This window comes from Ascaphus truei, chromosome 3 (assembly GCF_040206685.1).
Source record: "Ascaphus truei isolate aAscTru1 chromosome 3, aAscTru1.hap1, whole genome shotgun sequence".
NCBI lineage: Eukaryota > Metazoa > Chordata > Amphibia > Anura > Ascaphidae > Ascaphus > Ascaphus truei.
The window spans coordinates 295,651,905-295,665,870 of record NC_134485.1 but is presented as its reverse complement, the minus strand read 5'-3'; the positions used below and the strand labels follow the sequence as shown (position 1 = coordinate 295,665,870).

Here is a 13,966-nt window from a genome sequence, read left to right as displayed (position 1 = left end):
ACTAAAGGCCAGCGGGGGCCCTCGAGTGGTCTCTATGGGTGTAAGCGGGTCCTCGGGTGGTCCCTGCTGGCCGCTGATCCCTGTTGGCTTGCGGTACAAATCCTGTGCTTAAAAAAAACGGAAACTAAATACACCCCCCTATGAATATACATACTTACAGGGACAATCAATGGTTGTTTTTGCAAATGCTTTTTTGGCTTGTTTTGATGTATTTTAAATGAATTTTGCTTGTTTGTTTAGAAATGTTTGTGCAATGTAATTTTTATTTTTATTTAGTTAGATGTAATTTTGAGTGGCGTTTTCAATAGTTTATTTCGGGGGCGGCTTGCTTTTTAATAGTGGCTTCTTTTTGGTAGTTAGATTTTGGATGATGATGGTTACTTTGAACTTTCCTTTATTTCAGAATGGTTTGGTTCTGGTGTTTTAATAGTGAAATAAGTAATGTATTTTTGCTTGGATTAATTGATTGTTGGTAATTTAAGTCTGTTTACTTCTTGCTTTGTTTTTATTTTATTGTTTGGGTGGTATTGGATCTTGTTTGTAATTGTTTCTTTTAGTTTGAGCATTGCATGGCATAGTGTTACATGATGCACAAATTATTTGCATCATGTACCCACTGTACCATTCAATTGTTTGATTGGCATTTGTTACAGATTTAATTGGCTACTGCTGCGGCAGAGTTTATTCGAGCATTTGCCCGTTCTCTGCCGCAGCAGTAGCCTGACGCGCGCCCGAGAGTGACGGGCGCGCGCCGAAGCAGCGGAAGAGCGCCCTCCGATCGGGGCGCTCTCCCTACCGCTGCCGGGTCCGCCGGGTCCCCCGGAACCCCCTGCCGCTGTCCCGCGATCGCGGGACACCAGGGCTCCCTCGGGAGCCCCTGGACGCGCGTGCAGGGGGCGCACGCTCCCGAAGACGCGTGACCGCGCGTCTATGACGCGCGGCACGCCGAGGGGCGGCCACTAGCAAGCCGGGAGATTTCCCGGCTTGCGGTACCGACCACACTCGAATAAAGTGTGTCGGTACTGTATGTGCTGTGTTTTATTTTGAGATGTGCTGTGTTTTATATTTGGCTTTGTGATGATTTTATTTTGAGATGTGCTGTGTTTGATGTTGCTATGTGATGTTTTTATTTGGGCATATTTTGGTAATCCTTAACCATTTCTTTGTATATTGGCTAATCATGCCCATATTATATATATAGATTATATATGGGCATGATCTACCCACTGTACAAATTAATGGGTGAAGGGTGGGGGTAGTTGCCAGGGGAGGTTGGTTATGCCTCCTGGGTGGGTATCGGGGCAGGGTGGGTTAACCCCTAAATTACTTTTGCAGTTATTAACCAATAAGGTAATTAAGGGGTTAGTGGACATTACAATATATTTGCTATGTATTTTTTCTGGCAACGGAGGACAGGGACCTTGCAGAATCCTGACGAGGACACCCATCATAATGCCAGGGGTAAGTAGAACTGTATGTATTTACTATATTTATGTTGGTTTATGTGTTTAATAATGGGCAATAATCTATTATCCTTATCTGGATAATAGTTATTTTGCACATTACTGTACTGTATGTGGTGGTGGTGGTGGTGGTGGGGGGAGGGGTTGATTTATTTAAATGTAAGACATGTTTTTTTTTTTACATAAATGGTTGGTACCGCAGGGCTGTGGGGACCTATGGAGACCACCCAAAGACCCCCGGAAGCCCATTGGTAACACCCGATGACCCCTGGACGCCCATGGGTACCACCTGCAGACCCACAGGGGGACATCTGCAGGGAAGAACCCGGGGCCCCACAGTTATGGGGGCCCCGTGAACCTGCAGGGACCTCCTGAGGGCCCCAGACCCCCGTGGGAACCACCCAATGGCCCCCAGACACCTGTGGGGATGACCCGGGGACTCCCAGACACCCACGTGACCACCTGTGGACCCCATTGGGGCTAACAGTGACCCTCGGGACCACCTTTTGGCCCATGGCACCTAGCGGGGACCACCCGGAGGCCCCCAGACACTCGTTGGCACCCCAAAGGATGCACTGTGGGGCCTGCAGACACCCATCAGCCTGGGGTATTAAGCCTGTATGTAAAATAATAAATCATGTTTTTTTGGAGGGCACGGGGGGTGGGTGGGTTATGTATTAATGTTTATTAAATATGGTAAAATGTATTGTGGAGCCTAGGAGGTGGGTAGTGGGGCTGGTCTGTGTAGTGTTTTTATCATGGGTAGTGGGGGTATGTGAAGGGGGTATTGTCCCCAAGGGGGTAGATGGTTAGGCCTCTGAGGTGGGTAGTGAGGGAGGGTGGTTAGGCCTCCTGGGTGGGTAGTGGGGGAGGGTGGTTAGGCCTCCGTGGTGGGTAGTGTGGGGGGTGGGTAGGATGGGAGGGTGGGTTAACCCCTTTATTACTCTAGCGGTTACTAACCGCTAAGCTGATTAAGGGGTTAGGGGACATTAGATTGTCGCTTTTTATTCTTGTGTATTTTTTGCAGCAGCAGAGGCCATGGACAGGATGAGGATGAGGACGGCCTTCCTTGTGGCAGCCTGACAAGGGTGAGTGTAAGATGTATTTATTTTATTTATGCTGCTTAATGTTGTATTTTAAATGGGCAAATGCACTATTATCCATATGTGGATAATAGTAATTTTGCCCATTACTGTACTGTATCTGTTAGGGGGCGGGGTGTATTTATTTAAAAGTATTTATGTATTTTTTATTTATTTTTTTGGGCACAGAATTGGTACTGCAGGCAAGCGGGGACCTCCGGACACCTTTGGGACCATCCGAGGGCCACCACCGGCCTGTAGTATATATATATATATATATAATGTGAATGATATCTATGTGTATATGGGTATGTCAATATATTTGGGGGTCCTTGTCTTCCATTACAGTAGCTGATTTGGGAAGTGCTCCACAGTGAAAAATGTGCATGCACACCCATGTACCAGCATATGTTCTTTGTTGTTTCTATGTCGTCTTGCTATGTAACACTGCTTCCCTCACTGATATTCACATTCTTTTTTAAGCATACTTGTTTCTGTGGCATAAAGTGAAAATCAAATAGAATGTCACACTTTATATGAATGTGACGTGGCATGTTAAACATATGCCAATTGCTGAATTAAATAGACCAGACTTGCATAGATATATATTTGTAAATTTGTACTTGTCATACAGAGACAGCCAAGCCTTAAAATTAATGTTACATTAAGAACTGTAAAAGGGAAATAATGCAGACTGAACACTAGTTTATAAGAAAGCTTTTGTGATGTGTGGTAGTGAATACAGTAACAGGGAATTTCAATGTATTTTGTTTTCACTGGATGTGTGAAGCAATACTGTAGCTCCAGTGTTCGTTTTGCTAACAAACACTATGCAAGCAAAGATTCTATATTTAGAAGGTCCTATGCAGTAAACGGAGCAGAATATACACGTTCACGCTATATTTCAAAGGGGCTTCAGTTGATACATTTGGAACTAAGCAAGTGATTTTTAAATGCAAATTCTATTACTAGAAACATTAACAACTTTTGACGTAGTATTAATACTGCAATAAAGCAGCAATTGTGAACTGATCTGCTCTAATTTAGGTCTGGGGAATCCCCAGAACCCAAGATAATTACCAGTGAAAATACTGTTAATATTTCCTTGTTTTTAAATGGTCATCTAATACAAAGCTACAACCGATGATGGTGTGGCTTCCTATTGGTCCGAGATTTGGCAGACAGATTTGTTTCCCCTGGAGGAATGTTTAAACCTGGTAACTTCACCAGTGAGTATGTGGATCGTACCACCAGGATCTTAAAATAGTGTGATTCATCTCCCATCCTGTAAAAAAAATGGAGGGATAACAAAAAGGGTTTATTTGCTCCTTGAAAGCTTAAGAACAGTTTTGCTGGAGTGAAGACTATTTTCTATATTTATTGTACATTATGGAGAGTTTTGTACTACAACAAAGAGGCAGCCAGATTATCACAGTTGATCAATATATGGACAAATTAAACAAATCAATATTCGTCTGTAGTATTTGAATAGTATAACTAGGACAATTTAACACACAGATATGGGTTACAGAAGAAGCTTTCTTTTCCTATATACCATCTCTGAGACAGAAATGCAACATTAACAATAACTAATATAATATGTTAAAGTTTAGATTTCTAGTTTCCAAGGACCAGTTTCCCCCAGGAAAAACAGATACCTGTAGCTCCACATTTCTTTGAGGGGAGAACCATGTACTGCTATTAAACCTCTGCAACATGGTCATGCTGTTCTTTTAAATGCATCTTCCTTCTAGCAAGTGATCCCTTCCTATATCAATAGACAGAATAGTAAAGAGAAAGAACTTATAGCGGTCATGGCACCCAAAATATATATATATAATTGTTATATGCTGGAAACTCACATGTGGAGCTGATCATAGCTCTCTGATGCTCCTAGATTATGGTCTAAAATATAGATAGTGAGTAACAGCAAAGTGTTTAAAATAATCTTTTTTATGCTCAACATCCCAACAGCTTTAATAATGATCTAAATAACTCACAATTGTTATGATAGTCCGAGCATCTCTGATTAGAGATTAATTCTCCACCTATTTTACAATTTTGAGTGATTTAGAGAGTAGATTATGGTCTAAAAATAAAGAATCAATTCTGAACATAAAAAATCATGAATATCTCAGTATTAAAAGAAAAACAACAATGTATTCAATACTTTAATAACCCATGGTTAGAAGTTTCCTGAACAATAATGGTCTTTTCAGAAGCTATCTGTAAAATCTCAAAATATATTTTTTTAGGGTTATAGCTATCATACGTCATTATTTTTTGATAATTGTGATTTTTTCTTAAATATTTTTTATATAAAGTGTATAGTAGTTGTACAGTACTTTAGTTTATTCATACAGTAGTATCACATATGACTTCTGGAAAAACTATATCAAATAGTTTTGATTCTGAATTCTTCAGTGAATAATCGATTCAAAAAGAGAAGATAACATTTTGATTAAATGTCTATGGGTTCATTGTAAAGAGAGGCATTTATTTGCTAGATTCAATAAACATTGATATATGGTAGCTGTGTTTAAAACCTTGGCATTATTAAGTAATGGGATTGCTGCAATAGTTAATTTTTTTGCCATATTCACTAAGGTGGATAACCTCCAAAAAAACAGTTATATCATTATATTAAATATATATATACAGTATATATATATATATATATATATATATATATATATATACAGTGTTCGACAAACCTATACATTTGCTCGCCCCGGGCGAGTGGATTTAACCCCCGGGAGAGTAAATATTGGCCCAAGCAGCACACGTTTGGTACTAGGTGGCGAGTAGATTTTTTTGTGTGGTGAGTAGATTTTTTGGTGATTTGTCAACCACTGTATATATATATATATACATAGTGTGTGTGTGTGTGTGTGTGTGTGTGTGTGTGTGTGTGTGTGTGTGTGTGTGTGTGTGTGTGTGTGTGTGTGTGTGTGTGTGTGTGTGTGTGTGTGTGTGTGTGTGTGTGTGTGTGTGTGTGTGTGTCCAGTAGAGTACTAATGAGTTAACTACCTTTGAGCTAGCTTAGGGTTCTTGTGGGAATATTTTAGGCTTAAGAATAAGAGGGAGGTCTCACTGGGTGTGGTTAGGAATAACCAGGAGGACAAGCTACTGTAGAAACCCTGCTCTCATGCAATGTTACTGTTTGTTGCTAAAGTTCAGTAAAAAAACAGTTTTTATTGGTACAAAAGCTCCAGGCACCTTCATTGTATGAGACGTTCTTCTCACACAACCCAGTCAGAACTCCTAAACAGTAGAAGGTGTAACAGTGACTATGGACTAGCCCTCCTGTGCATCTACTAGGTTCAATAGGGCACAGCAAGAGTAACAAAAGAGGAACATGTGGCTATTTTTGGTTCCTTTTTTGGCCTTTTGGAAAACATTTGACTGTTTCAAAGAAGTTAGTAAATTGACCAAGTTATTTTTCTGTCTTTTACAAAAGATCTATGTACATTGCATCATGAGCATATTGCAAGCTACTGGGAGAACAAAAGACAATACCCATCTAAGCCCACAAAATTACCTGGACGATCTGCTCAAGTTGTGGCCTATACTTTATATTTCAATTCCAAAGTGTAGGGAAAACAGTTTAAGGCTAGGAGAATCACAACATAGACAAACAATTCCTCCAAAGTGCAGGTCACCTCTCAGACAGTGATACATAGTTGAGCTCTACTTACAAGCATAGTGCAAATCTCCATTTAATATGACATCCAAAGACAGCAGAAAGACAATGTTTCAGGTCCCATGTGGTTCTTTCCAATGTTATCTTTCCGCTATCTTTGGATGTCATATTAAATGGAGATTTGCACTATGAACTTGTGAGTAGAGCTCTAATTTGTATCACTGTCTGACAGGTGACCTGCACTTTGGAGGAATTGTTTGTCTATAATTTATAATAACAGTTGAGTAGAATTACTATTTCAGTCCTAATTATTGGAAAGCCACAGGCAATAGATCACAGAGAGTAACTGGTTTACTTCCATTGCAGCGCTTCTGCACTAGGGAAGAGGTGAAGAAAGAGATCAGCACTAACAATAAATGTGACTAAACCCACAAACAGTAAAAAAATATATATAAAAGGGAAAGATGATAAATAAAAATATATTAATATAATTAAAAAGAATAATTAACCAGTGAACATAATAGTAATGTTTACGAGTCCGAAATGCTGTGGGAAAAAAAATGAATCTAAAGAATTTCCCAAAATCTGGAGCATATTTAGAACAAAGGTGGAAGACTGCTCCAGGTGCAGGTCATCTCAAGGAAAAATAAAAATGGAGAAATGGTACAATAATGGTGCAGTATGTTTGTAAAATTGCTAATTTAAATGCACTCACATGAAGAGTATACTGTATATTGAGAGCATTATAAATGTTAAACTCTATATGGCTTGTTTTCTTTTTTTCCACTTTTTCTTTCACTTATTCTCATACATGTATGTATGTATGTATGTATGTATGTATGTATGTATGTATGTATGTATGTACTGTACAGTATAAGAAAAACAAAAGCTAAATCAGTGCTACAGGGCTCACCAAATAAGTGAATAGTGGTTACAAACGTGCTAACTAATGGAAACAATGGAATTAATATGTATGTAATGTAATGTGTATGTAATATGACAAATCACAATGTTTGAAAATGTGCACCAATAATTAAATATAATCAAATATCAGATATCATAAAACAAATAAGAATGGAAAACATCTTAAAATGTACGTGATTCAAAATTCAAAATTCCAGTAGGTCAATATGAAGTTTTTATTGCCAACTCATAGGGTTTCAAAAGTGGAGATGTAACAGCTAAAAGTGGAAACTGTAAGTAAAAAGAGTCTATTGTGCACAAAAAATAAGTGCATGCTCCATAATATCAGTCAATTTATTTTAAAAATATGATATATTCAGATATATGAGTGTTCTTTAATCTCAATTCTGAATCCATCACTTTTAAAAAATAAATTGACTTATATTATGGAGCATGCATTTTTTTTAAATGTTATGTATGTATGTATATCTTTAAAAGGAAAAAGGAAAAAAGGGACAGGCACTCCTATAGCCAAAACAGTGAAATCTATTGACTCAACGTTTCGGTCCCCACTGGGATCTTTCTCAAGAGGTATGTATATCTTTATTTATATAGTGCCTACAGTGTACTCAAAGTTTTACAAAAGCAACAATACTGTACAGGGGATTATAATAGAATAAGTGCAACAAATTCAAACAATAGGAGAGGAAGTCCTTTCACCGGTGAGCTTACAATCTACAGTAAGTGGAATGTTAGGAAGCTTACAGAAACATCAGGTGGGGGAATAAGTGAAGTAGATAGCAGTGCTTGGTCACAATGGTTGGTAGGAGTGATTGTGGGTGTTGGACAGTAGCCATGGTAGTATACTAGATAGGGAAGGGGGGTGGAAAGGGATGGGAAAAGGTGACCTCTGCTCAGCTGTATACCAAGAATGGTTAATATGTGAGAGATGGTGCTGTGCCGAGAAATTTACTAATAATAATACACCAAAGAAAAATAACTCAGCTGGTAGCACTCTATGACTCGAAATGGATAAATTGAATTGGCTAAAAATACTTTATTGTTGTCATTTTAAAATACATACAGTAGGATGTACACGAAACAAATGTGACTGTATATCCCAGTCTTGCCCTTGCTATCTTCTGGGGTCAGTGTCGGTAAGGTGGTAAACGCTAAAATTAGCATTAAATAACCGATAGGACAGTGCCCATTAACAATAATTGCACACGTATACCACCTTGTTTGGTCTGAAGAAAGGATAGTTGGTCCTGAAATGTCACTGTGCTCACTTGCTCTGATGTATTGAATACAAATTGACGTTTTTGGACTCTATTTTAGTCTTTTGTGTGCTTCTTCTAACCTACTGTACTTGATCCAGGGAGTAATTAGATTGCCAATTCTTGGAGTCAGGAAGGAATGTTTTGTTCTCCTTATGAGATATCATTGGATGATATTTCACGAGTTTTTCTTTTCCTTCCCCTGGATCAATATACTGTAAGTACAAATATACTATAGGATAAAGTGTCTATCATCTAAATTTAGTATACTGTAGGTTGAACATGATGGATGGATGTCTCTTTTCAACCTCATCTACTATGTAACTATGTAAGTACAAGAGGAACAAGAGTATCCAATTTATATATCCAGTAGGTTTCTTTTTATTTTTATACATTTTAAACTCTATGTTCCTCTTTTCATTGAAGAGGAACCCAGTCTATTACTGTACCTAAAAAGTGAGACCTTTAGTGTCCTAATGGCTTACCACATATAGATACATATTGCTTAGTGCTAAGGGATTGTGTTTAATGTTATCCCTTTTGGTTCCGCACAGGTCTTCGATATATTACGTTTTTGTTTCTTGTTTGCCTTCTCTAGATTAATAAACTGTAAGTACAAATATAGGATATCTGTCATCTAAATTTAGCATATGTTGAACTTCATGGACATATTGTATGTCTTTTTTCAATCTCATCTACTATGTAACAATGTAGTTATCTAACTGTACTAACGGTCACCCGATCTTAGGGGATCAAATGGTTCCAGGTCTCCCAATCTCTGTTGACACCCAGTTCCCAAGATACTAGTAGTTTTGTTAACCAATGGAGATTCAGAGGGGACATTACAACTTTTTATTTGTATCCTCATGGCCATATTTGTAGTTTTTTGGCATATGCCAAAATCTCAAATAGTTTGAGAATTAGGGGGTCCGCAGAGGTGAAGGGACCACTGATCATGTGAAACAAAAAAAAAAGAGGACTTCTGCTTTAATATACTCCATTTGCCATTCAAATAAAGTTCTTGAATCCATTAACATACCCAGCAACATAATGTCATATTTGATTATACATTCTTGTCTGCTGGTGCACCCAATGACTTGTAATTACAGAGACTAATTCTGTGAGTTATCCAAATATGATTAATTTATTTAAAATTAGCTCTAATAATGTCACAATGAAAAAAAAATTGTTTTGTCTAAATGTAACTTTTACCAACATTGGGTTATTTGATCCCATCCCATATATTTTATTTTAATTCTTAATAGAGAAATAGGTTGCCCAGATAAACAAAAGGGGATATACAGTATGCTCTTGAAACATAAGTATTGAAATTGTGTTTCTCCTTCATCCCAAAGGTCGTGTCCATTTAACATTTTTGTTTCAAGCTTCTTAATTTTGTATTTCAAATGTTCCCATTGAGAAGAGAGATTGTAATACGGACAAAAAAAAACTTTAGTTGATTTGCAAATTGCTGCAAATCACTGAGTTGTATGGCCCTCTGAGCATTCTAGGGGATCAGGAAAGAAAACTGTGACATTTATGTTTCATTTGGCATTTGACTCTCCTTGAAATAGAAAGGTAATTTTGTAATGTCACCTATTAATGTTGCTTTGTTCTTATCCACAAACCTCCTCCTCTGTGTATCTCCCATGCCTGAGAGGTCCAAGGGTGATCCTATAATCTGCTAGTTTTTGATTTTGTCAGAGACAGTTGTTTTCCACAGAGACTAAGCCATTTTCTTTATTCCACACATTAAAAATGTATATTTATCCTTTTGACACCTTAACAAAAGCAGACAAAATCCCAAACCATTCTATGGAAATGTATAATAATAATTCCTTCAGATTAGAATTATTCTGTTAGCAAGCAATAGTTTCCATGGCAATCAGGTGGCAGACAGAGTTTAAGATGATTTCATCAGTTGTAAAACATCATCACAAATCCTACACTTCTAATTATAACTTGCAGGAGCTGACTCCGATAGAGCTCTGAGAAAGAAACAAAAAACTGTCAGCTATCAAGAGCGACAGAATCACACCAATGGAGAAAAAAATAGAGAAGGTACAGTATTCAGAAATAAATGAAAATACTTTGGGAATTAGAAGGAGCAGCCATTAGGACTGACATTCAAGCTTTTTAGAGATATTAGTTCATGGAAACAGTGTAAAAAAATAAAGATACAAACACAAGGAACAGTTGAATAAGGGATAATTTCTCTCATTCACTTCTCTCCTCTTTTTTTCTTCTTTTTCTTTAACCTGGGCCAGATTTACTAAAGTATTTCAACATTGCTTTGTATTCACCACACTGCCAATTAGAATTATACAGTACATTTCTTAATCTAGACAATATACAAACAATAAATACATATTACAACGGTGATCTATGAATGACACATTTAATTACAGTAGAAACATATATTAAAATATATAAAATCATAAATTACTGAATTATTTAAAATATATAAAAGCTATAAATACTCTATTAATGCAACCCTTTAAGAGAGTGGCCAAATAGAGAAAGAGGCAAAAATCACATATTATTAATAGTAATTGTGGATATTACCTAGCTGATAAACTTAAATCAATATCAATATTAAGTACAAGAGCACCAAGCTTATATATCCAGTAGGTTTCCTTTTTAGATACATTTTGAACACTATGTCCCTCTCTTCATTGAGGAGGAAAACAGTCTATTTCTTTAAAGGTAGACCTTTAGGGTTCAACTCATGGAATTTTGTAATGAATCCATTAGTGTCCTAATGGCTTACCACATATACATACATATTCCTGAGTGTTAAGGGGCTGTGTTTAATGTTATCCCCTTTGGTGCCTCACAGTCCTTCAAGATATGTATTTTCAATGCGTTGCTAGCCCCTCTGGCAGAAAAGTGTCTTAGCTCTTTGATGCCAAAGCCTACTGTAATGATTTTTATTAAATTACCGTGTGGTTGGAATGTTTTCTATTTGGATTTAGAGTTTTGGCATTAGAAGGGCAAATCCTCATGGGACCAAAGAGAACTACAGTATTTAAGGGGTTACTTTTGGGTAACTCTTGCCTTTTTATCCAAATCAGATACCTCTACATATTTAAAATATTATGTAAATATAGAGCTGTGACTTAGGAGGGGTTTGATTATCATTTTGTGTGATATACAGTAACTGTGTATTCAGCCAGTACTTGTACACCAAGAGCCATCTTTACCCCACAACCTTTTGCTATTAGCATGGTTTGATTTCCTTATGGAATCAAACTAGACTGGTCAGTTCTTTACGAAAGGTTGTTTTGTGGCTACATGGCCCATGGCAGTTGCATCTTAAATGGAAAAATTTGCAATAGTGAATACCATGAATTTTCTCAATTTTTGCCAACACCCTTATGCAAATTAGTAATGCATGACTATCATCCATATATAATTCTTAATTAATTGGTCAATAAATTATTAGAGATATGAATAGGGTTGTCTGGGAGCTCAAAAGCTGTGACCCTTAATGTCAATAATACTTCCTTTTTACACAGAGGTAATCACACAGGGGAGCCAATATAATTGAGATATAATAACTCAAATTCAATAACACATGAAGAACATATTAATCCCTTGGTGAAGGTTCCACCCATTCACCTCTCCTTAGGGCTTTCCTCAATACATGTGTACTCACTGTTTAGTCCCCTGTGGTCCTCACGCTTGCAACCATGTTCAAGGTCCAGGAATTGAAAAAAAGTGTTGTATGGTGCACAGCAACAAAAACCAGGTCATGTGGCAAATAAAAAATGAATTTATTGAAACTGCATAAAGAAACGGCAAGAGCACAGCCCTCCTACACGTTTCGTGCTTGTAGGCACTTTATCAAGGAGTTACCTGATGTTAAAGACACAAACATTTTATACACAATTCGTAACAGAGAATTTCGCGCCAAAATAACATTCTTACCCAGCACGCAACCGTCCCATGACTGCACCAATCACACGCGGCGCATATCGAGGAGAGGCGGGACTGAATCTGGGTAACTAGGACGCTCGGCAGCTGCCCTCCGCCTAGCAGCGGAGGCCGCCGTCATCTACTCTACCCCACAGAAGCGCATGCGCGTGCATCGGCTATGTCTGAACGTCGCTACGTCACAGGCACTGAAGGGGGAGGAAGACAGTGATGCGGAGACCGCCCCCAAGAGATGCTGATGTGCCCACCAGAAGGAGTGAACACAGGGGCTACCACACGAGGATCAGGTGCCCAACACCAGACCATCCCCCCTCATCAGTACCCTCCCTCTCCTCTCCACACAATAGTAATCACTTCTCTATTCAGATATGCATCATTATAATATAAAAGATGCAGAAGCAACAAAGTTAAACAGTGACATACTGATAGTACATGGGTAAGGGTGGGTGGGTAACAGCAGGTAACTCCTTGATAAAGTGCCTACAAGCACGAAACGCGTAGGAGGTCTGTGCTCTTGCCGTTTTTTTATGCAGTTTCAATAAATTAATTTTTTATTTGCCACATGACCTGGTTTTTGTTGCTGTGCACCATACAACACTTTTTTTCAATACATTATTACCATGTAGTATTTTTCTAACAGCAATTTAATAACCTTTAGTAAATTTAGGTTGTATGGCCATATTTACAAAGCAGTGCTATGCAATGAGGCAATGTATGACCCAATCAAGAGCTGGGTTGCGTAAATCTATAATACTTTTAAGTCTTCAGCAACAAGTAAAAGTAATACCAATGTACTAGGATACAGTGAAGTCTGAAAGCTTTGTAAAAAACAGCACGTGATTCTTGAAGTAGGGGGTATCTCATCTGCATTGTATAGTTTACATTCTTCTTAAAATAAAGTCTGTTATGAACCAGAAATTGTTCATAAAAGGAATTCCCTTACAGTGCCCAGCTGGTTATACATCCATTGTCAAAATAGAATATGCATGCCAAATTTCCCCTTAATCATTCATTTTTCTAGTAGAAATGGAATGTTCAGTTTATTTATGTAAAGAATGCAAATGGTAATAGCAAATATAATATATACTAACAAAGACAAGGTATATCCCAAGGGATCTTATTACATTTAAGAGAGTGTTTCCAAAATGATAAAGGAAATCATGTTAGAAAGAACAAGATTTATAGAAATTAAAATTCATATGTAATGGGAAATCATATGTAATAGCTGTAATACTATGTATAATTCAAAGTATAAGTATGTCTTCTATGTTTCAGTAACATATGTACAACAATACCAACTTTATATTTTGAAATAAGAATGTTACTAGATATGGTATATGTAGACGATTCACCATTACTCAAAATAACGTTTCCAAATATACATACTTTAGTAAAGTTTGCTTTTTTGCATTATATTCTCAGTATGCAATGATTTCAAACTATTTTCATTACGAAATCATTTCACCTTACTTTTCTCATGATTACATTTCTGCATACATTTATTTTTCTTACTGTTTCACTGATAATTTTTTTATAAGGGTGCAATGTTCAAAGAATGGGAAGTATAATTTAGTTGAGCATCCCTTTCGACATGCTCATCTAGCACTCACCATTAAAGAGACCAAACCTTAATATAACCACACCAGAAGAAGCTGCAAATAA

At 37.4% G+C, this 13,966-nt stretch overlaps 1 protein-coding gene across 7 annotated transcripts in view; it reads right to left on the bottom strand.

Moving 5' to 3' along the window:
* Positions 1-13,966, bottom strand: part of PCDH9 (protocadherin 9) — a 2,211,246-nt gene that overhangs the window by 372,530 nt on the left and 1,824,750 nt on the right. The window lies entirely within an intron of this gene.